The sequence below is a fragment of the Oryctolagus cuniculus genome, chromosome 17 (genome assembly GCF_964237555.1).
Source record: "Oryctolagus cuniculus chromosome 17, mOryCun1.1, whole genome shotgun sequence".
Taxonomy (NCBI): Eukaryota; Metazoa; Chordata; class Mammalia; order Lagomorpha; family Leporidae; genus Oryctolagus; species Oryctolagus cuniculus.
In genome coordinates this window covers 15,545,159-15,568,674 of record NC_091448.1, presented here as the reverse complement: position 1 = coordinate 15,568,674, position 23,516 = coordinate 15,545,159, and the positions used below count along the sequence as shown (strand labels likewise).

The 23,516-nt window shown below is 40.2% G+C and overlaps 1 protein-coding gene across 17 annotated transcripts in view; it reads left to right on the top strand.

The window, feature by feature from the left end:
- Positions 1 to 23,516, top strand: part of TANC2 (tetratricopeptide repeat, ankyrin repeat and coiled-coil containing 2) — a 438,885-nt gene that overhangs the window by 122,523 nt on the left and 292,846 nt on the right. The gene's annotated exons all lie outside the window — the stretch shown is intronic.

Genomic DNA, 23,516 nt, shown 5'->3' with positions numbered 1-23,516 from the left:
TTATTGTATCTATTTTTCTGTTCAGAACTACTGTAAGTGTCCCATAGTAACATAGCCTTTTGTCTGTTTTGCTTGTTGTTGTATTCTCATTGCCAAAAATAACTACCTGGAGTATGATAATCACTACAGAAATATTGAATGAATCAGTTGATCACTAAGAAAATGAGAGTTAAGAACCCATACTGGGGCCGGCGCTGTGGTGTAGCGGGTAAAGCTGCCACCTGCAATACCGGCATCCCATGTGGGCACCGGTTCAGGTCCCAGGGGCTCCACTTCCCATCCAGCTCTCTGCTATGGCCTGGGAAAGCAGCGGCAGATGGCCCAAATCCTTGGGCCCCTGAACCCCCATGGGAGACCTGGAAGAAGCTCCTGGCTCCTGGCTTCGGATTGGCACAGCTCCAGCAGTTGCAGCCATCTAGGGAGTGAAACAGTGGATGGAAGACTGCTTTCTCCTGCCTCTGCCTATCTGTAACTGCCTTTCAATTAAATAAATAAATCTTAAAAAAAAAAAAAAAGAATCCATACTGATGAGCATACTATAAAATTCTTTGCTAATATTTTTTTCCTCCAACCTTGTTCTTTTCAAGTTTTAGAGTTATACTATTTTTTATAAAATGGGTTATTGCAGATTAAAGGAAATACTATAATAGGCTGATTTGAAATTTTAAAGAAACCCTTGGCTTCCACCTGGCCTAGCCCTGGCCATTGCAACCATCTTGGGAGTAAACCAGCAAATGGAAGCTCTCTCTGTCTTTCCCTTTTTGTAATTCTGACTTTCAAATCAAGAAATAAATATTAAAAACTATAGTAAAAGGAAAACAATTTCATCATTAGAATTCCACATGCATTGAAGCTATTAATCAATTATAATAGCACAACAACAATATTTTAGGATATACAAATTCTTTTTAAAAAATATTTGTTAATTTTATTTAAGAGGCTGAGTTACAGAGCGAGAAGGAGAAACACAGAGAGAGAGAATCGGCTGGTTCACTCCCCAAATAGCTGCAATGGTTGGTGCTGGGCCAGGCACAAACCAGGACCAGGAACTCCCTCTGGGTCTCCCACATGGGTCGCAGGGACCCAAGCACTTGAAGTGCTACTGCCTTCCCAGGCACATTAGAAGGAAGTTGGATTGGGAGTAGCCAGGACACAAACCACTGCTCATGTGGGATGCCAGTGTCCTATATGGTGGCTTAACTCCCTGAGCTGCAACATTGGCCCCAGGACACACAAATTCTCAAAAACAATCTGCTCGCCTTGTTGCTTTTCTTTTTTTTAAAGACTGTTTTGGAGGATATGATCTAGCAAAATAAGAAAGTTAGCCAAATAAAAGAAAGTAATGTGTTACAGGTAATAGGAGAATCAATAAAGGAAAAAGATCCTTTAGGATGACAAAGAAAAGGTAGGACTGGAGGTCTACTAGTCCAGGTTGCATTAGGTTGTGTTGCTTCCAGAAGAGTCTTCTTAGGAAAATGAGATTGATACAAACTTGATGCAATTAGTTCTCTTTAGAAAAGTTGCAGGGAACTAATAAAAGGCTCAGGTTTGAATTTATGATACACACACACACACACACACACACATATGTAAAATAATAAGTAAAAGAAAATTCTGAATTCCAGGGAAAACAAATTATGTGCAGGACAGGAGATGTTAGAAGTCATTGCCGCGCCGCGGCTCACTAGGCTAATCCTCCACCTTGCGGCGCCGGCACACCGGGTTCTAGTCCCGGTCAGGACGCCGGATTCTGTCCCGGTCGCTCCTCTTCCAGGCCAGCTCTCTACTGTGGCCTGGGAGTGCAGTGGAGGATGGCCCAAGTGCTTGGGCCCTGCACCCCATGAGAGACCAGGAGAAGTAGCTGGCTCCTACCTTCGGATCAGCACGGTGCGCCGGCCCGGTGCACTGGCTGCGGCGGCCATTGGAGGGTGAACCAACGGCAATGGAAGACCTTTCTCTCTGTCTCTCTCACTTTCCACTCTGCCTGTCAAAAAAAAAAAAAAAAAAAAAAAAAAAAGAAAAGAAGAAGAAGAAAAAGAAGAAGTCATTAACACTTCGCAGAGCCTAGAGTAGCTAACATCCTCCTGTAGAAAGCCCCATCAGTTACTTACGTGAATGGTACAAATATCTTCATTATTTAATTTAGACCAATATGGTAGGGAAGCAGTGCTCCAAAGCAGAGCAAACAAATCTGGACTGTGGCCTAATTTATATGATTGATGGATTTGATTTGCTGAGAATGTGAATTATTTTTACATCTGTGTATCACATGGGATATTGATCATTAGTTTTCTTGGGTTGTAATGTCTTTTTCTGGTTTTAGACTCAGACTGATGCTGGTCTCAAAGTAAGATGAAAGTTGAGAGACATTTCCTCCTTTTCAGTTTTTGAGAATATTTTGTATATAATTGATACTGTTTCATCCTTTACTGTTGAATACAATTTCTTAGGAAGCCATATGGGCCTGGAATTGTTTTTGGCTAGAGAGTTTAAAAAATACAAATTCAGGAGCTGGCATGATACTGGCATCCCATATGGGTGCCAGTTTGAGTCCTGGCTGCTCTACTTCCAATCTAGATCCCTGCTAATGCGCCTGGGAAAGCAGTGATAGCTGACCCAAGCCTTTGGACCCTTACACCCATATGGACAACCCAGATGGAGTTCCAGGCTCCTGGCTTTGGACTTGCCCAGTGCTGACCATTATGGCCATTTGGGAAGTGAGCCAGCAGACGGAAGATATCTCTCTGTATGTCTGCCTCTCGCTCTAACTCTGTCTTTCAAATAGATAAATATTTTTTAAAAATGATTTAAATAGGACTATTAAATTACCTAGGTCTTCTTGAGTACTGTTTTAATATTTGCAGAATCTATAGTAATCTCATCTCTCTCATTCCTGATATTGGTAATTTGTGCTTTCTTTTTCTTTGTGCTAATCACTGTCTAGAGATTTATTAGTTTTATAGATCTCAAAAATCAGTCTGTTTTTATTCATTTCCTGTACATAGTAGTTTCCTGTTTTCTAGGTCATTGATTTCTTCTTTACCCTTTAGTATATCCTTTCTTCTGCCTGCTTTGGTTTTCATTTTCTCTTCTTTTCGAGTTCCTTAAGATAGAAGTCAAGGTCATTGCTAGCATTCTTTTCTAATATGGAAGTATAATGGTATAAAGACCCTTCTACTTCTTTAGCTATCTATGTTTCTTAGATTTTGATAAGTAGCATTTTCATTGATTTGAAAGGCAGAGTTACGTAGAGAGAGAAAGAGACCTTCCATCCCCTGGTTCACTCCCCAAATGGCTGCAACAGCTGGAGCTGGGACAGGCTGAATTTAGGAGCCAGGAGCTTCATCTAGGCCTTCCGCTTGGATGGCAGGGGACCAGACACTTGAGCCATCTTCTACTACTTTCCCAGGTGCATTAGCAGGGAGAGCTAGCTCAGAAGTGAAGCAGCCAGGACTCAAACTGGCATGCATATAGGATGCCAGCTTTGCAGGCAGTGGCTTAACCTGCTATGTCACAATGCTGGACTCTGGCATTTTCATTTAATGTAAAATGTCATTTCGTTGGTGTAGTTTCTGAACATTTGGATGCTTTCTAGATATCTTTCTCTTATTGATGCCTAATGTAATTTCATCATAGTTGAAGAAAACACGTTTTTTGGAGTTAAGTCATTTTATTTTATTGACACTTATTTTATGGCACAGGAAATGGTCTGTCTTAATAAATGTGTATTATGTTCTTTTAGGATAGAGAGCTATATAAATGTCAGCCCAGTCACTTGAAAAGTTCTCTTCAACTCTTTGATATCCTTGCTAATTTTCTGTCATCTTGTTCTGTCAATTATTAAGAGAAGAATATTGAAATGTAAGAATGTAAGCTTGGATTTTACTATTTCTTCTCATACTACTGGTCAGAAAGAAGTGTTGTCCTCCATCACATTTATGTACCAGTTGTGTGATGGTCTTGCTTGGGGGCTGGGCTCCTTGAAAAAGGAGAAATCCAGGGAATTTTTTCTATTTCTTTCAGTCTCATAGGGAGGCTTGCCATTTCTACTTTCTGTTTGTTTATGGTGTGAAACTGTAGGATTTGGGGTCAGATTGGATGTTTGGGTGATGTAAAAGACAACAAGAGGTTGGGGGGCATTTGGCCTAGCAGTTAACATACTGGTTGGGACTCCCATATCCTAAATCATATTGCCTGAGTTTAAGTTTGTTCATTCAGGAGCATGTTGTTCAGTATCCATATGTTTGTATATTTTCTGGAGTTTCTTACGTTGTTTATTTCCAGGTTCATTCCATTGTGGTCAGAAAAGATGCATGGTATGGATTCAGTTTTTTTGGGAATTGTTGAGACTTGCTTTATAGTCCAGCATGTAGTCTATCCTAGAGAAAGCTTCATGCACTGATGAAAAAAATGTATATTCTGCATCTCTGGGATGAAATGTTCTGTAGATATCAACTAAATCCATTTGGCCCATAATGTAGATTAGCGCTTTTGTTTCTTTGTTGCTTTTTTTCTGACTAGTTGATTTGTCCATTGATGAAACTGGCATGTTGAGGTAGCCTACTATTATTGTGTTGGAGCCCATGTCTCCCTTTAGATGTTAACATTGCTTTTAAACAGCCTGGATCTCACACATTGTGTGCATGTACATTTACTATAGTCACATCTTGCTGTTGAATTGATCCTTTAATCATTACATAATGCCCTTCTTTACTTTTGTAAGTTTTTGTGTTAAAGTCTATTTTGTGATACTAGGATGTGTACTCCTACTGTTTTTTGCTTTCCATTAGCATAGAATATCTTTTTCTGTCCTTTCACTTTCAGTTTGTACGTTTGTTGGGTGAAATGCCTTTCTTGGAGGCAGCAAGTAGACAGCGTCTAGTTTTTTAATCCATTCAGCCAGACTGTACCTTTTCATTAAAGAATTTATGCCATTTACATTCAAGGTTCTATTGATAACTAATGACTTGCCCTGCCATTTTTCTATAAATATTCCTGTTGTTCACTTTTACTAGATCTTTAGCCTTCAGAGTCTTTCATGATGATGACTATCTTTCTGTATTTTTGTGTGTAGCACAACCTTAAGCATCATTTGTAAGGCAGGACAAGTGGTAACAAACTCTTTCAATTTCTGTTTGTTTTCGAAGGTCTTTTTTTCATCTTCATTCATAAATGAGAGCTTTGCAGGTTGGCAGGTTTTTTTCTAATTTTTATTTAATAAATATAAATTTTCAAAGTACAACTTTTGGATTATAGCAGCTTTTCCCCCCCATAACCTCCCTCTCACCCACAACCATCCCATCTCCCATTCTCTCTCCCATCCCATTCTTAATCAAAATTTATTTTCAATTATCTTTATATACACAAGATCAAATTAGTATATACTAAGTAAAGATTTCAACAGACTGCACCCCTACAGACACACAAAGTATGGAGTACTGTTTGAGTAGTAGTTTTACCATTAATTCGCATAGTACAACACATTAAGGATAGAGATCCTACATGGGGAGTAGGTGCACAGTGACTCCCATTGTTGATTTAACAATTGACACTCTTATTTATGATATCAGTAATCATCTGAAGCTCTTGTCATGAACTGCCAAGGCTATGGAAGCCTCCTGAGTTCACAAACTCCGATATTATTTCTACAAGGCCATAGTCAAAGTGAAAGTTCTCTCCTCCCTTCAGAGAAAGGTACTTCCTTTTTTGATGGTTCGTTCTTGCCACTGGGATCTCACTCACAGAGATCTTTCATTTAGGTCATTTTTTTTTTTTTTTTTTTTTTTGGCCACAATGTCTTGGCTTTCCATGCCTGAAATACTCTCATGGGCTTTTCAGCCAGATCCAAATGCTTTAAGGGCTGATTCTGAGGCCAAAGTGCTGTTTAGGGCATTTGCCATTCTATGAGTCTGCTGTGTATCCCGCTTCCCATGTAGGATCATTCTCTCCTTTTTAATTCTATCAATTATTATTTACAGACACTGGTCTTATTTATGTAATCCCCTTGACACTTAATCCTATCTTTTTGATCAATTATGAACTTAAACTGATCACTTTAACAAGTAAGAAAGCATTGGTACATGCCACCTTGATGGGATTGAATTGGAATCTCCTGGTACGTTTCTAGCTCTAATAGGGGTAAGTCCAAGTGAGCAGGTGCCAAACTGTACATCTCCTCCCTCTCTCATTCTCACTCTTCTATTTAACAGGGATCACTTTTCAGTTAATTTTAAATGCCTGAGAACAATTGTGTATTAATTAAAGAGTTTAACCAATGGTATTAAGTAGAACATAAAAATACTAAAAGGAATAAAATAGTAAGTTGATCCTCAACAGTCAGGACAAGGGATGATCAAGACATTGTTTCTCATAGTGTCCATTTTACTTCCACAGGTTTCCTTTTAGGTGCTCAGTTAGTTGTCACCAATCAGGGAGAACATATGATATTTGTCCCTTTGGGACTGGCTTATTTCACTCAGCATGATGTATTCCAGATTCCTCCATTTTGTTGCAAATGACTGGATTTCATTTTTTTTTACTGCTGTATAGTATTTTATAGAGTACATATCCCATAATTTCTTTATCCAGTCTAACCAAGATATTTCCAAAAATTTGTCTTCTAACTCAGATTGTCTTTCTTCTGTCTCACTAAGTCTGTTGTTAAAGCTTTTTACTGTATTTTTATTTGACAAAATTCTTCATTTCTAATATTTGATTTCTCTTCAGTATTTCTATCTCCTAGCAGAATTTTTCATCCATGTCATCTATGGATTTCTTTAGCTCATGTATTTGCTTCTCTGTGTTTTTGAGTAATCTTATGATCATTCTTTACATGTATTTCATCAATCTCTTCATCTTCACATTCTAATACTGACATGTTGTACTCCTTTTAGGGAGTCATATTATCTTCCTTGTTCATGTTCCTTGTATTTCTGTGTTTGTCAGAATTTGTGGAGCCACTTGTTGGTTTTTTCATCTGATGGTTTTTGTCATTGAAATATGCTTCTGTGGCTTACTGGAGTGTCTGTTCCTTCAGTGGATATTTAGACGTGTGTGCTGTGTAGGGCCAGTGATACCTGGTCAGTGCCCCAGGACTGGTCCAAGAGTCCAGGGTGATAGTCACTTTGGGCATGGTAGATCTTCTCTGTTGTCAGCAGAGGGGAGGTTATGATCAGGTTGGCTAATGGGATCACTGCTTCACCTTCTCTCTGCCAACTTGATCCTGGCATAGCCCCAGGCTAGCCCATAGTGACTACAAAACTCACTCATACATTCGCAAGAACTATGCAAAGAATCTGTTCAGTCACTAGTGTAAGTACTGAACCCTCTCCAGTGACCTACCCCCAAGTACTTAGGGAACTCAGCCTCTGAAGCCAGACACAGTGATTGCTCAGTGACTCAGCTATCCTCTATGTCCTATCATGCAGTCACAGAATTCCCACACTCAAAGCACTCAGGGCTCCCACAGTCACAGGGAGCAGGAGATCCATTCTCAGCTCCGTGAGGCTGCTCTGTTCACAGAGAGAGCCGAGGCATTCCCAGATCTAGCTACCTGTCAGTGTTCCACCTTGGCAGTCTGAGTGCAGGCACCAGCTATATAGAGGGGATGGTAGGCATCTTGCAGGCTTAAGCGGGCGCCCCACCTCTGCTAACCCTCTAGGCCAGACTCAAAGTCAGTGGGGAACACAAATTTGTCTCTCCCATAAAATCCCTTAGTCACAGTTGTGCAAGCTGCAACAGCCTATACTCACCTTTTTTTTTTTTTTTTTTAAGATTTATTTATTTTATTTGAAAGTCAGAGTTACACACAGAGAAAAGGGCAGGGAGACCCTCCATCCGCTGGTTCACTCCCCGCTTGGCCACAATGGCCGGAGCTGCGCAGATCTGAAGCCAGGAGCCAGGAGCTTCTTACAGGTCTCCCACGTGGTACAGGGGCCCATCTTGTATTGCTTTCCCAGGCCGTAGCTGAGAGCTGGATTGGAAGTGGAGTAGCTGGGTCTTGAACTGGCACCCATATGGGATGGTGGCACTTCAGGAGGTGGCTTAACCCAGTACACCACAGCGCTGGCTCCTGTATTCACCTTTTAAGATAGCACTTCCTCCACTAAGAGTCCTTGTGGGAGGGATGGGAAACAGGCGTGAGCTCTCTCTCCACAGGTTTATGTGGGCAGCCTGCCCCCTGACTAGTGTTCCAGGTCAGACTCAAAGTCTGTGTGGTCTGCACTGTTCTCCCTCAGGCAGAATCACCAATGACATGGTCTGCCACAGTCTCCTCTCATTTCTGTTTAAGAAAATGGCACCTCCTCTTGGTGTCAATTCTGATACTGGTAGAAGTGGAACAGAGGAGCACTTCCCAACATTTTGCAGCCAAGTATGATGCCCTGCAGGAGTGGAGGAGGGAAAGGAAGTAGGGAGGCTTTGCTCCTCCAAGCCTGGCAGTTGCTTGGACCCCAGTTAACTCTTTAGGCTGAAATAATAATCAGTGGGTGACTATGGAATTCCTTCTAAGCTAAAACTGCAAGCAGTGGGGCACACGGCTATTTCTTCTTTCTTGTGATATGAAGGCAGCTCACAGCTGGCAGCTGGCTGTGATATGCCACTGGCTGCAGCGGTATCTCTGTCTTCTTTCCTCTTGTCTCACGTTCTTGGCCAGAAATTTAAATCAAGCTGGAAATGTGCTTCTTCCTCTGTTCTTTTCATATCCCAGAGAAACCCTTTTGTTTGTTTTAAAAAATTATTTATATAGGGGAACAAATTTCTTGTAGTTAATATGTACATACTTAACAGCATAATGATACTTCTCACCCTACCTTCCCTCCTCCTCTCCTCCTTCCTTTCTTATTTTTCTCTTAATTTTTACAGTGACATACTTTCAGTTTCCCTTATAATCACAAACTTAACCTTGCCCTAATTAAAGAATTCGACAAGTAGTAAGTAGAAAAACCACCTTCCTCAAGAGGGTAGACAAGGGCTATAAACAATAAATGAATCTCAAAATGTCAGTTTCACTCATTTTTTTTTTTTTTACTGTATATATTAGGTACTAGAAATCAGGGAAAATGTTTGATATTTGTCTTTTTGGGACTGACTTAGTTCACTAAATCTCTAGTTGCATACATTTTGTTGTGAAAGACAGAATTTCATTCTTTATGGCTGAGTATTATTTCATCCTGTATAAATACCACAGTTTCTTTTTTAAGCCATCATTTGATGGATATCTGGGTTGATTCCATATCTTAGCTATTTTGAGTTGAGCTGCTGTAAACATGGGGATACAAATAACTCTTTCAAATGCTGATTTCATTTCCTTTGGGTAAATTTGGGAGTGGAAAGGCTGGGTCTTTTGATAGTTATATTTTCAGATTTCTGAAATGGTTGTACTATTTTACATTCCCACTGGTAGTATATTAGGGTACCTTTTACCCACATCCTCACCAGCATTTGTTATTTTTGATTTTTGGATGATAGCCATTCTGACTGTGGTGAGGTGAAACCTCACTGTGGTTTTGATTTGCATTTCCTTGATGACTAGTGATCCTGAGCATCTTTTCATGTGTCTGTTGGCCATTTGTATTTCATCCTTTGAAAAACACCTGATTATATTCTTATCCAGTTTTTTAACTGGATTATTTGTTTTATTATTGTTGAGTTTCTTGACCTCTTTATTATTTTTATTTTTTTAAAAGATTTTATTTATTTGAGAGGTAGAATTATAGATAGAGGGAGAGACAGAAAGAAAGGTCTTCCATCTGCTGGTTCACTTCTCAAATGGCCACAACAGCTGGAGCGGGGCCCATCCAAAGCCAGGCGCCAGGAGCTTCTTCTGGGTCTCTCATGCGGGTGTAGGGGACCAAGCACTTGGGCCATCTTCTACTGCTTTTCCAGGCCATATGCAGAGAGCTAGATAGGGAAAGGAGCAGCCAGGACATGAACCAGCACAATATGGGATCCTGGCACTGCAGACAGAAGCTTAGCCCACTACGCCACAACACCAGCCCCTTGAGCTCTTTATAGATTATGGATATTAATCCATGTTCAGTTGCACAGCTTGCAAATATTTTCTCTCTTTCTCTCAGTTGCCTCTTTGCTTTGTTGTCTCCTTTGCAGTACTGAAGCTTCTTAGCTTGATGTAATCCCATTTGTATGTTTTCCCTTTTATTTCCTGGGCTTTGGGGATGTTTTCTAAGAAGGTTTTGCCTATGCCAATGTGTTGCAGTGTTTCTCCGATGTTTTCCTCTAGTCATTTGATGGTATCAGGTTGTAGGTTTGGATCCTTGATCCTTTTTGAATTGATTTTTGTATAAGGTGTAAGCATAGATCCAATTTTCCTAACACCATTTGTTGAAGAGACTGTTCTTTCTCCAGGAATTTATCTTAGCAAGTTTCATTCACTATATTTCATCTTACTTGTCTGATTTGTCTCTGTTTTTCCTAATAATCTAGTTTATTAAGAGTTGAATCTTTACATCTAGCACACAGTGTTGAATATAGGTCATTAAATATGAAGGAAGCCCCTAAATTCTAGAAATTCTGGTTTCAGAAGTCTTGAATTACTTTGTCAGAGTTGTATTTTGTTGTACTGTCCGTATTTTCTGCATTAGATGATTTTTTCACATTAGAGGTCATATATACACAAAAGTACTTGAAAAAGCTTATTAGAAAATGAATATTGTGAAAAACCTATGTTGTACTAAAATAATATTTTACTTTTATTTTATCCTTGAACCTGTGTGTAAACTAGACATATTTGGTTCTAGGTAATAAATTGGTTCCTGAGCCAATGTGATATGGTTGAAACTCAACTCTAATTTACTTTTAAAAAGATAGCATTATGGAGGCATGAGTCCCATGCAGATTTGTGGTGATGAGTAATGCTCCTGAAGCAAGCTCATGCTGGGGATATGCATATTGCTTTGTTTTGTGGCTTTCCATGTTGCAAATTACTTACAGCCAGTTTTATGTGATTAATACATGCTGGTGTGTCTATAGTAATATTGAACTAACTTGTCAAATATATTATGTTCCCAGTTTTCTCCTTTCCTTGAAAATGTATAAAATATTTGGTAGATACAGTAAGTCATGTTCATGAAGCACACAAGAAATTAAAATTAATTGATATTTACTTATTTATTTGAAAAGCATAGCTGATTGGCTCCCCAAATGCCTGCAACAGCCAGGATTGGGACAGGCTGAAGCCAAGAGCCAGTAACTCTATCCAGGTCTCTCAGTTGGTGACCATGATCTGCTGCCTGCTGGGGGTGCATGTTAGCAGGAAACTGGATTGGAAGTAGAGGTAGAACTCAATCCCAGGCACACTGATATTGAATGTGGGCATCCAAGTAGTAGTTTAACCCATTACACTACAACTCCCACCCACATAAATTATTATTTAGTCTGGAAAGTTAAGATTTATAATTAATCAACAGAGGTTAATTATATAGAATGGTAAAGAAAATTGTTTTTTTTTATAAAGATTTATTTATTTATTTGAAAGAGTTAAACACAAAGAGAGAAGGAGAGGCAGAAAGGGAGAGAAAGAGAGAGAGAGAGAGAGAGATCTTCCATCTGCTGGTTCACTCCTCAGATGGCTGTAATGGCTGTAGCTGGGCTGATCTGAAGCCAGGAGCCAGGAGCTTCTTTGGGGTCTCCCACATGGGTGCAGGGGCCCAAGGACTTGGGCCATCTTCTGCTGCTTTCCAAGGCCATAGCAGAGAGCTGGATTGGAAGTTGAGCAGCTAGGACTTGAACCGGTGCCCATAGGGAATGCTGGCACTGCAGGTGGTGGCTTTACCCACTATGCTGGCCCCAAGAAAATTGTTTTAATACTCAGTACAAGAGTATGTATAGATTATTAGCATCATTAATGTACATTTATTTTGTTTTAATAGTATATTATTGTGAACCAGAATAATTTAGATTTCTAAATAGACTATTTTATAAATAAAATAGAAACTTAATGCATATATGTGCCAGTACATAGACTAGTTACTTTTACAAGTTCCTCATTTAATTCCAGAATAATGCTATGAAGTCAGTATTCTTCCCATAGGCGAATACAGCTTTCTGTTAATTTCTGTCAAAAGTTTCAATTACTGTTAATAGCTTGGGCTTTGTATCTGTTGTTGGTGGGATAATAGATAGAAGATCTGATATGCAGGAGGAAGCATTTGGAACAGTGTTTAAAATGGTGTTTAAGACATCCAATTTCACAACACAGTGCTGGGTCCAAGTCTTGGCTACTCTCCCAATGCAAACATTTGCTAATACACACTGTAGGAGGCAAAAAGTAATGGTTCAAGTAATTAAGTACCTGCTACCTATATGGGAGTCTTGGATAGCATTCTGGGCTCCTGACTTTGCTTGGCCTAGCCCTAACTGTTGCAAACATTTGGTGAGTGAATCAGGAATCAGTGGATGGGAGCGCACTCTCTCTCTCTCTCTCTATTTTTTTTTAAACATTTACTTATTTATTTGAGAGGCAGAGAGAGAGGTATTCCATCTGCTGGTTCACTCCCCAGATGGCCACAACAGTTGGAGCTGCGCTATCTGAAGCCGGGAGCCAGGAGCTTCTTCTGGGTCTCCCACACAGGTGCAGGGGCCCAAGAACTTGGGCCACCTTCTGTTGCTTTCCCAGGCCATAGCACGGAGCTGGATCAGAAGTGGAACAGCCGAGACTCAAACCAGCACCCATATGGGATGCCAGCACTACAAGCAGTAGCTTTACCTGCTACACCACAGCACTGACCTCTCTCTAGATTTTTTTTTCCTTTTTACCCAAGAAACCTGTTATTTAAGGAATATAAATGTCATACATTTCATAAATACAACTTTAAGAATATAATGATTGTTCCCACTGTACCCGCCCTCCCAACCACACTCCCACTCCCCTTCCTCCTCCTCCTCCTATTCCTATTCTTATTTGTTCCCAAGATCTATTTTTCAGTTAACTTTATACACATACGATTAACCCTATACCTAGCAAGATTTCAACAAATTGTGTTCAAAAAAAAAAAGCTGTTGCTCAATAGTCAAGACAAGGGCCATTCAAAGTCATTGCATCTCAAAGTGTCAATTTCACTTCTATAGATTACCTTTCTGGTGCTCTGTTAGTTATCACAGATCAGGGAGAGCATATGGTATTTGTTCTTTTGGGACTGACTTATTTCACTAAGTATGATGTTGTCCAGTTTCATCCATTTTGCTGCAAACAACAGGATTTCTTTCTTTTTTTTTTTTTACCACTGTGTAGTATTTCCATGGTGTATATATCCCATAATTTCTTTCTCTAGTCTTCAGTTAACAGGCATTTAGATTGAGTCCATATTTTAGCTGTTTTGAATTGAGCTGCAATAAATCTGGGGGTACAGATAACACTTTCATATGCTGATTTCATTTCCCTTGGGTAAATTCCCAGGAGTGGGAAGGCTAGGTCATATGGTAGGTCTGTATTCAGATTTCTGAGGTATCTCCATACTGTCTTCCACAGTGGCTGTACCAGTTTACATTCCCACCAACAGTATATTAAGGTACCCTTTCCCCTACGTGCTCACCAGCATTTGTTATTTTTTGATTTTTGGATGATAGCCATTCTGACTGTGGTGAGGTGAAAGCTCATTGTGGTTTTGTTTTTCATTTCTCTGATAGCTAGTGATCCTGAGCATTTTTTCATGTCTGTTGGCCATTTGGATTTCCTCTTTTTGAAAAATGCCTACTCAAGTCTGTTGCCAATTTCTGGAATTGGTTGTTTGTTTTATCATTGTTGAATTTCTTGTATATATTTTGGTAATTAATCCTTTATCAGTTGCTTAGTTTGCAAATAATTTCTCCCATTCTGCAGGTTAGCTCTTCACTTTGCTGAGTGTTTCTTTTGCAGTGCAGAAGCTTCTCAATTTGATGTAATCCCATTTGTCAATTTTGGCTTTGATTGCCTGTGCCTCTGGGGTCTTTTCCAACAACTCTTTGCCTATGCCAATGTCTTGCAGGGTTTCTTTAATGTTCTCTAATAAGTTGATGGTATTGGGTCATAGATTTAGGTCTTTAATCTATGTTTAATGCATTTTTGTGTACAGTGTAAGGTAGGGGTCTTGCAAAATTTCATTCATGTGATATATGTATTTCTTTAGTTCATGAATTTGCTTCTGATTACTTGTAAGTAATCCTACAGTCAATTTTTTTGAATTCTGTTTCTGGCATTTTGTTGATCTCTTCATCTTCATATTATAGTATTGAAGTATTGTGTTCTTTTGGGGGCACAATGTTGTCTTCCTCATTCTTGTTTCTTGAATTGCTGTGTTTATTATTGGGCATTTGTGATAGTGCTTTTTTCCCCAGTGATGATTTTTATCTTTGGACTATGCCTCTGTGTCTTGGTGGAGTGTCCACTCTTTTAGTGAATACCCAGAAGCATGTGCTGGATGTGGTCAGTGCTCCAGGGTGAGAGGAGTGCCCAAATGTCACCCAGGTTAGGTGTGGTAAATCTCTTTTTTTATTTTTTATCAGAGGAGAGGTTTGTTATGCTCTGTTTTTGTATTCTCATGCTCACCCCTCTCCTCAAAGGAGACCAATGCCTTTTTGCTAGCCCCAGTGGCTATAGTTTTCTTCTGCACCTCCACAAGACCCACTCAAAGGATCTATACAGTACTCAGTGTGTGCATGGATCCTGCGGCAATGACCTTCACTAGGGAATCAGGGAGCCCTGAGCGTGTGGAGCCGCACGCAGTGTCTTCCCAAAACCCCAGCCATACCTTGCACCCTCCCACATAGCCACAGTGTTTTCACAGTCCCGGCACCTAAGCCTATCACATTGATGAGCTCCCAACCCCCTGTCAATTCTCCCAGCCAGACTCGGGCATCTCCTCTCAGCTGTTATTTATGTCCAAAATGGCACCCACCTTCTCTCGGCTAGTTACAGGACATTGGTGCTGGGTGGTCAGGGGAAGAGAAACATGCTCTCTTTTTTTCCCTTTAGGTTGGCAGGTATGTTGTCTCTCACAGGGTTCTAAGCTAGGCTCATGGCAGGCTCTTTCTGCAGCTTTATTGCTTGGGATTCTGCAGTCTGGTCTCTTCTCACTCCAAAGTTGATGCTAAGGCTCTCGGCTGCGGGGTCCTGAGTTGTGTTCATCCACACCCTCCACATAGGTCCACAGTGTCCCTCTAATTTGCATGGAGTCTCCTCTGCCGTTTTCTTGGTAACTCTTCCCTGAAATTGTACTCTCTCCACTTTTTTTTTTTTTTTAAACTATCTCACCTTAGATTAGAGCAGTAAGCTCCCTCCCTAATCATGGGAGATATCTCTTTGTTTCTCTTTCAAATAAATAAAAATTAAATTAAATTAAAAAAAGAAGACCCAAAGTTAAATGATAAATCTCTCCCAAATGTGTTTATTTTTAGTCCTATATTTTTTCTGACATTAGCTTCTTAATGCTTATTCATTGATTATAATACCATTTTCATAAAATTAAACTTGAAATTGACCCTGTACCTAACAATCTTCCTTATCATGGGATGTTAGAGATATATCAGAATATGCCTGTATAATGTAGCCCTTGTATTTTTACTGTGAGTTATAATAATTTAATTAATTAAGCATTGATTTTTACCATGTAATTTAAACATTTGAAAAGAATATGTTGGGGCATATGAAAGAAGATATTTTGGCACAGCGGGTAAAGCTGCTGCCTGTGATGCCAGCACCCAGTATGGGCACTGATTTGAGTCCCTGTTGCTCCAGCTCCCCTCTACTGTACCTTGAAAGGCAGCAGAAGATGGCCCAAGTGCTTGGGCCCCTGCAGCCACGTGTGAGACTCAGAAGAAGCTCCTGGCTCTTGACTTTGGCCTGGCCTGGCCTGGCCCTGGCTGTTGTGGCCATCTAGGGAGTGAACCAGCAGATGGAAGATCTCTCATCTCTCTCTCCCCCCTCCCCCTCTCCCCCTCCTCCTCTCCCCCTCTCCCACTTCTCCCTCTCTCCCTCCTCCTCTCCCCCTCTCCCCTTCCCCCTCCTCCTGTCCCCCTTCTCCCTCTCTCCCTCCTCCTCTCCCCCTCCTCCTGTCCCCCTTCTCCCTCTCCCCCTCCTCCTGTCCCCCTTCTCCCTCTCCCCCTCCTCCTGTCCCCCTCTCCCCCTCCCTCTCTCCCCCTCTCTCCTCCTCCCCTCCCCCCTCCCTTCTCTCCCCCTCTCCTCCTCTCTCCTCCCATCTGTGTGTGTGCACGCGCATGCCTATCTGTTTGTCTTTCTATAACTCTGCCTTTCAAATAATTAAAATCTTAAAAAAAAGAATATGTTAATATTCTTCCTCTTCCATTCCTCTAGAGTAATAAATATAGTTATGTTTAGTCTGTATCCTTCCATGTTTTTCTCTGAGCTTACTCAGGTATATGCAAAGATATAATTGCATATATACATTAGATGGAAGATTTTTTTAAATTAAAATGCAGTTTTAATCCTCCTGCTCTATCTCAATTAATAGTATCACACGACTATCCCTCTAGTAACCCACTTAAAACTCTAATTTCTTAAAGTCTGTATGATGGTCTATAATGTAAGTAACCTATAATTTATTATACCATTTCCTCATCTAGGAGTTATCAGATTTCCGAAGCGACCCATAGTAGTTTATTGAGAATCATCTTAATCTCTTGGAGTAGGCAGCCTCAAGCACATTTTGTGTCAGAACAAATCCTACTTAGCATTTATGATAATTGGCCTAATTAACACTAGAAGCAATGTAGAAGTCACTTCTTGCTTATCCATATTTGGGAAAGGAATAAAGCTGACAAGTAAGAAATGCTGGAAAAGAAAAGCTGAACATCTAGAAAGATTTTCATTTAAATATTATCTTCATTTCTCTAGTAAAACTCATAAAATGTCTGAAAAACTTTATGAATGTTAATAAAGAATAATAAAACAGGATAATAAAGGATGAGGAAGGAACTTCTTAATGAAGCCTAAAGCAAACTATTTTTACATTGTTTTGTTTAGTTTGAGGAGCAGGTTGGATTTAATGTTTTATTTCTACTGAAATATTGAAGAGCTAATTCCCACAGGAGGGCAGACTAAGAGAACCTGAAGCACTTTACATTTAGATATGCTTATCATAGACATGTAATATTGAAAATTATTTCTTTATGATCTTTTTTTTTTTATTTTTTTTGACAGGCAGAGTGGACAGTGAGAAAGAGAGAGACAGAGAGAAAGGTCTTCCTTTGCCGTTGGTTCACCCTCCAATGGCCGCCACGGCCGGCGTGCTGCGGCCAGTGCACCGCGCCTATCCAAAGGCAGGAGCCAGGTGCTTCTCCTGGTCTCCCATGGGGTGCAGGGCCCAAGGATTTGGGCCGTCCTCCACTGCACTCCCGGGCCACAGCAGAGAGCTGGCCTGGAAGAGGGGCAACTGGGACAGAAGCCAGTGCCCCGACCGGGACTAGAACCCGGTGTGCCAGCGCTGCAAGGCGGAGGATTAGCCTACTGAGCCGCGGCGCCGGCCATGATCATTTATTTTTTTAAAAATAGTTGTTCATTTTATCTATTTGAAATGCAGAATGTTAGAGACAGAAAGGCACAGAGAGATCTTCCATCCACTAGTTCACTCCCCAAATGCTTGCAATAGCCTGAGCTGAGCCAGGCCAAAACCAGGAACTAAGAACTCCATCTGGGTTTCCTTTGTGAGTGGCAGGGACTGAAGCACTTGAGCCATCACCTTCTGCCTCCCATTAGCAGGAAGCTGGGTTGGAAGCAGACAAGAGTCAATCCCAGGCAGTCTGATATAGGCAGCAGCTTACCCCACTGCACCACAGGGCCTGCCCCCAAGGCTTTAAGTTCAGTTGATTAGGAAGGAAAGGGAAATCACCGGAGACCAGAAAGGAGCAGAGAGGTCATGGTTATCATCCATGACCATACCATAAATTGGGGGTTAGCTCAGTACCTGTTTCCCAGTGCATGTTTGTGCTGTTGGCAGGTTGAACACTTCGCTGTGGCTATTGTCAGATTAGTGTGGATAAGTGTGAGTCCCTATTACTGAGCTTGTGTATAAACTCCATCATTTGTTAATGATCCATTGGGTAAGTACAGAGTGACTGGATCCAAGAGACTGGCTGAGTCCCTAAAACAGATCATCTTGTCTGCCAGATTAAGCAATCCCTTCTATGCAGTTTGCTCTTTGGCAGGTACAAGGGACATATTTGCCTGATACATTGTGTTTTTACAAAGAGATCTATCCACATTTCTCAACTCTAGATCTCTTTATCATTAATTTAAAAATTTTTCCTTCCACGTCTGTGAATATCCTGTCAAATCATATAACATTGTTTGTGTATCATTATAGAGCATTATCTCTGTCATCCCTCCTTTAGTTCAAATGAACCACATTTTTTTTGTCATTTTCAATTCTCTTTATATACAGATCAATTTCCATTCACATGAAGATTCATTTTCTATTCTCTTTATATACAGAAGATCAGTGTAGCATACATTAAGTAAAGATTTCAACAGTTTGCTCCCACACAGAAATATAAAGTGAAAAATAGTGTTTGAGTACTAGTTATAGCATTAAATCTCAATGTACAGCACACTAAGGACAAAGATCCTACATGAGGAGTAAGTGCACAGTGACTCCTGTTGTTGAATTAAATTGACACTCTTGTTTATGGCATCAGTAATCACCCTAGGCTCTTGTCATGAGCTGCCAAGGCTATGGAAGCCCCCTGAGTTCACTGACTGATCATATTTAGACAAGGCCATGGTCAAAGTGGAAGTTCTCTCCTCCCTTCAGAGAAAGGTACCTCCTTCTTTGATGACCTGTTCTTTTCACTGGGATCTCACTCGTGGAGATCTTTCATTTAGGTTTTTTTTTTTTTTCCCCCAGAGTGTCTTGGCTTTCCATGCCTGAAATACTCTCATGGGCATTTCAGCCGGATCCGCATGCCTTAAGGGCTGATTCTGAGGCCAGAGTGCTGTTAGGACATTTGCCATTCTATGGGTCTGCTGTGTATCTCACTTCCCATGTTGGATCATTCTCTCCCTTTTTGATCCTATCAGCTAGTATTTGCAGACACTATTCTTGTTTATGTGATCCCTTTGGTTCTTAGTCCTATCATTACGATCAATTGTGAACAGAAATTGATCACTGGGACTAGTGAGATGGCATTGGTACATGCCACCTCGATGGGATTGAATTCGAATCCCCTGGTATGTTTCTAACTCTACCGTTTGAGGTAAGTCAGCTTGAGTATGTCCTGATTTGCACATCTCTTCCCTCTCTTATTCCCACTCTTATATTTAACAGCGATCACTTTTCAGTTAAGTTTCAGCACTCAAGAAGAATTGTGTATTGATTACAGTATTCAACCAAAAGTATTAAGTAGAACAAACAAAAAAAATACTAAGAGGGATAACATATTAAGCTGCTCTTCAACAGTCAGGGTGAGGGCTGATCTAGTCACCGTTTCTCATAGTGTTCATTTCACTTTAACAGGTTTCCTTTTTGGTGCTCAGTTAGTTGTCACCTATCAAGGAGAACAAGTGGTATTTGTCCCTCTGGGATTGGCTTATTTCACTCAACATAATGTTTTCCAAATTCCTAACAGGGATCACTTTTCAGTTAAAATTTAAACACCTAAGAATAATTGTGTGTTAATTACAGAGTTCAACCAATGGTACTAGAACAAAAAAAAATACTAAAATGGATAAAGTATTACATTGTACATCAACCGTCAGGACAAGAGCTGATCAAGTCACTGTTTCTCATAGTGTCCATTTCACTTCAACAAGTTTCCCCTTTGGTGCTCAGTTAGTTGTCGCCGATCAGGGAGAACATATGATATTTGTCCCTTTGGGACTGGCTTAATTCACTCAGCATGATGTTTTCCAAATTCCTCCATCTTGTTGCAAATGACTGGGTTTCGTTGTTTTTGACTGCTGTATAGTATTCTATAGAGTACATGTCCCATAATTTCTTTATCCAGTCTACTGTTGATGGGCATTTGGGTTGGTTCCAGGTCTTAGCTATTGTGAATTGAGCTGCAATAAACATTAATGTGCAGACTGCTTTTTTGTTTGCCAATTTAATTTCCTTTGTGTAAATTCCAAGGAGTGGGATGGCTGGGTTGAATGGTAGGGTTATCTTCAGGTTTCTGAGGAATCTCCAGACTGACTTCCATAGTGGCTTAACCAGTTTGCATTCCCATCAACAGTGTGTTAGTGTCCCTTTTTCCTCACATCCTCTCCAGCATCTATTGTTGGTAGATTTCTGAATGTGAGCCATTCTAACTGGGGTGAGGTGGAACCTCATTGTGGTTTTGATTTGCATTTCCCTGATTGCTAGTGATCTTGAACATTTTTTCATGTGTCTGTTGGCCATTAGGATTTCCTCTTTTGAAAAATGTCTATTGAGGTCCTTGGCCCATCTCAAAGTGGGTTGTTTGTTTTGATCTTGTGGAGTTTCTTGATTTCTTTGTAGATTCTGGTTATCAACCCTTTATCAGTTGCACAGTTTGCAAATATATTTTCCCATTCTGTCGGTTGTCTCTTCACTTTCCTGACTGTTTCTTTTGCAGTACAGAAACTTCTCAATTTGATGCAATCCCAAATATTAATTTTGGCTTTGACTGCCTGTGCTTCTGGGGTGTTTTCCAAGAAGTCATTGCCGGTACCTATATCTTGCAGGGTTTTTCCAATGCTCTCTAATAATTTGATGGTGTCAGGTCGTAGATTTGCTTTGTTTAAACTTCCACCACTGAGAGGCTCTCCTCATACCACTGTCCTTCAGTACCACCCCAGGGTGAGACTATAGTTGGTTTTCATTTATATATCTTGTGAAACAATTATAAATAAAGCCTGTTTTTTTTTTCTTTCAGTCAGATTGTCACAAAGAATTCTACAAGAGATCATACAAATTGCGGTGGAAAAGCAATATGAGTAGGGACAAAAGCATCTGCCTCTGCATTTTATTGATGATTTAGAACCTGCTCAAACATGATCTCATGTGTACTATTTCCATATGATGATGAAGTGCTGAGTTCTTATACAACTGTATTGCTGTATTGATGCAACAATACTTAGGTCATGATCTACTGACCAGATCTTGGGGGTTATGTGACAAATGGTCAGGTATTCATTGTGAGGCCCTGTGGTAAGCAAGTTAGAAGCTGTTTTTGCTTTTTTCCAAAAAAAGATAATTATTATTTGCAGACAATGGCATATCTTTTTCCAAAATACTAAAAGTCTTCCATGAGATTCACCTAAAGTTCTACAATAAACATATTATCAAATATCTAGTTTAGTGCTGCTGATCTGTGTGATACTATCAGTGTAGATGATCAGCAAAGTGCCATGTGGTATGTAAAGGAATTTAAAGCCCCTGTGGATTAGATTTATGACGTTCAGCCAGTGAGTTCATAGGCGGTAGGATGAGGAAAGGATCCATATGATTGACTGACAGCTGAACACATACTGCTTCTGATGATCTCATTCACAGATCAATAGCTGCCAACCAGGTACCAGGGACATGTTGAGTTGCTTCCACAACAAAACCACATCTAAACCAGTAGCATTAAGTGGGAGTTGCAACCCGAATATGTTATAGAAATTCAGTATCATTCTCTAAGATTTGTCTATCTTTTCCACAGGCCATATAGGCAAGTTAAATGGGAATGTGTGGTAAGAGTCATCATCCTTGGATGTTTCCAGTCATAAGTGATTGGATCACATTGATAGGTTGTGCCTTTTCAAAGTGTTGTAGCCACATTTCTAATCCCTAGATCTCTTTATCATTAATTTTAAAATTCTTTCTTTCAAGTCCCTGAATATCCAGTCAAATCATATAACATTGCTCAGGAATCAACACAGAGTGTTATTTCTGTCATCCCTTCTTGTAGGTCAAATGAACTACGTTTTGCCTTGTTTTACCCACTGGTGAGTTGACTAATTGTCTGATCCGTGCACACACAGTCCAGAAATTAAATGATTTTGTAGGATTTTTTTTCTTGTCTTCCTACATTGCCACAGCCTTACCAACACTTTCCAGTTCCCCAAGACCTTTCTTCTCAAGAGAAAACTTCAGGCAACTTTGTCTTCCTGCAGGCCAAGGGATGAGAGGTCAGACAGAAAAAAGCAACAGCAATGAGGATGTGCCTCCCAACTCCCGGGGTCAGAGAAAGGATTCCCTTCTCTCAGAGTTGTAGGTGCTTGCTTAGCAACCACTACCATCTCTGTGCTGCTGCAGCCATAGAATTCCCTGGGAACTGGGGCAGAAGAGAAGGAGGGAAAGAAGATTTCACCTTATCTGTGCGCCTACAAGAGCCACTTTTCCTGTTCTTCAGATGACAAAGGGAGGATTCTATTTCCCAACCTTACCTAATGGATACTTCTGAGTTTTGAGCTATGTATAGTTCAATCCAAGTGATACCAAGGGGAAAAAATAGTATACTCACCACCACTTCAGTGGAACTTCGGGTTTTGTGCTCATTTTTCAGTCTGCCTGTAATTATTTATTTTTGTAGTTCTCAGGTGTCTCTGGATTTTATCAGATGCTTTTTTTCTGCCTCTGATCATATGGATATAGTTGTGTAATTTTTCTTATTTGGCTTATTGATATGATCATAATAATTTCTTTTCAAATGTTGAACCAGCCTTAAATACCTGGAGCAGGTCCCACTTAGTTGTTTCTACATTGGTGGATTTGATTAGCTAATATTTTGTTGAAATTTTTATACCTATATTCATGAGAGATATTTCTATGGTTTTCTTGTAGTATTTGTCTATTTTTTGTATCAGTGATGTTGGCCTCATAGAATGAGTTACAAAGTAATCCTTCTGCTTCTACCTGCTGAAAAATATTGTAGAGAATTGGTATAGTTTCTTCCATAAATGTTTAGTGGAATTCACCTGTGAATCCATCAAGGCCTGGTGCTTTCTGTTTTGGAACATTATTAATTACTGATTCAATCTCTTTAATAGTGATAGGCCTATTCAGATAATCTGCTTTTTCTTGTGGGAGTTTTGATAGATTGTCATTCAATGAATTAGTCGATTCTTTTGAGTTATCAAATCTGTAGGTGTAGAGTTGTTCATAATGTGCCTTTATTACTCTTTTAATGTCCATGAGATTGGGGCTGTGGTGCAGTTGCTTAACACCCTGGCCTGAAGTAACGGCATCCCATATGGACGCTGGTTTGAGACCCAGCTGTTCCACTTCTAATCCAGCTCTACTGTGGCCTGGGAAAGCAGTACAAGATGGCCTAAGCCCTTAGGCCCCTGCACCCACGTGGGAGACCTGGAAGAAGCTCCTGGCTCCTGGCTTCGGATCAGCGCAGCCCTGGGCGTTGCGGCCAACTGGGGAGTGAACCATTGGATGGAGACCATCTCTCTCTCTCACTCTGCCTCCTCTCTCTCTGTGTAACTCTGACTTTCAAATCAATAAGTAAATCTTTAAAAAAAATTCCATGAGATCTATAGTGACTTATTTTCTTTAATTTCTGATATGAGTGAATCATATCATCTCTCTTTTTTTCTTAGCATGGCTAGTGGT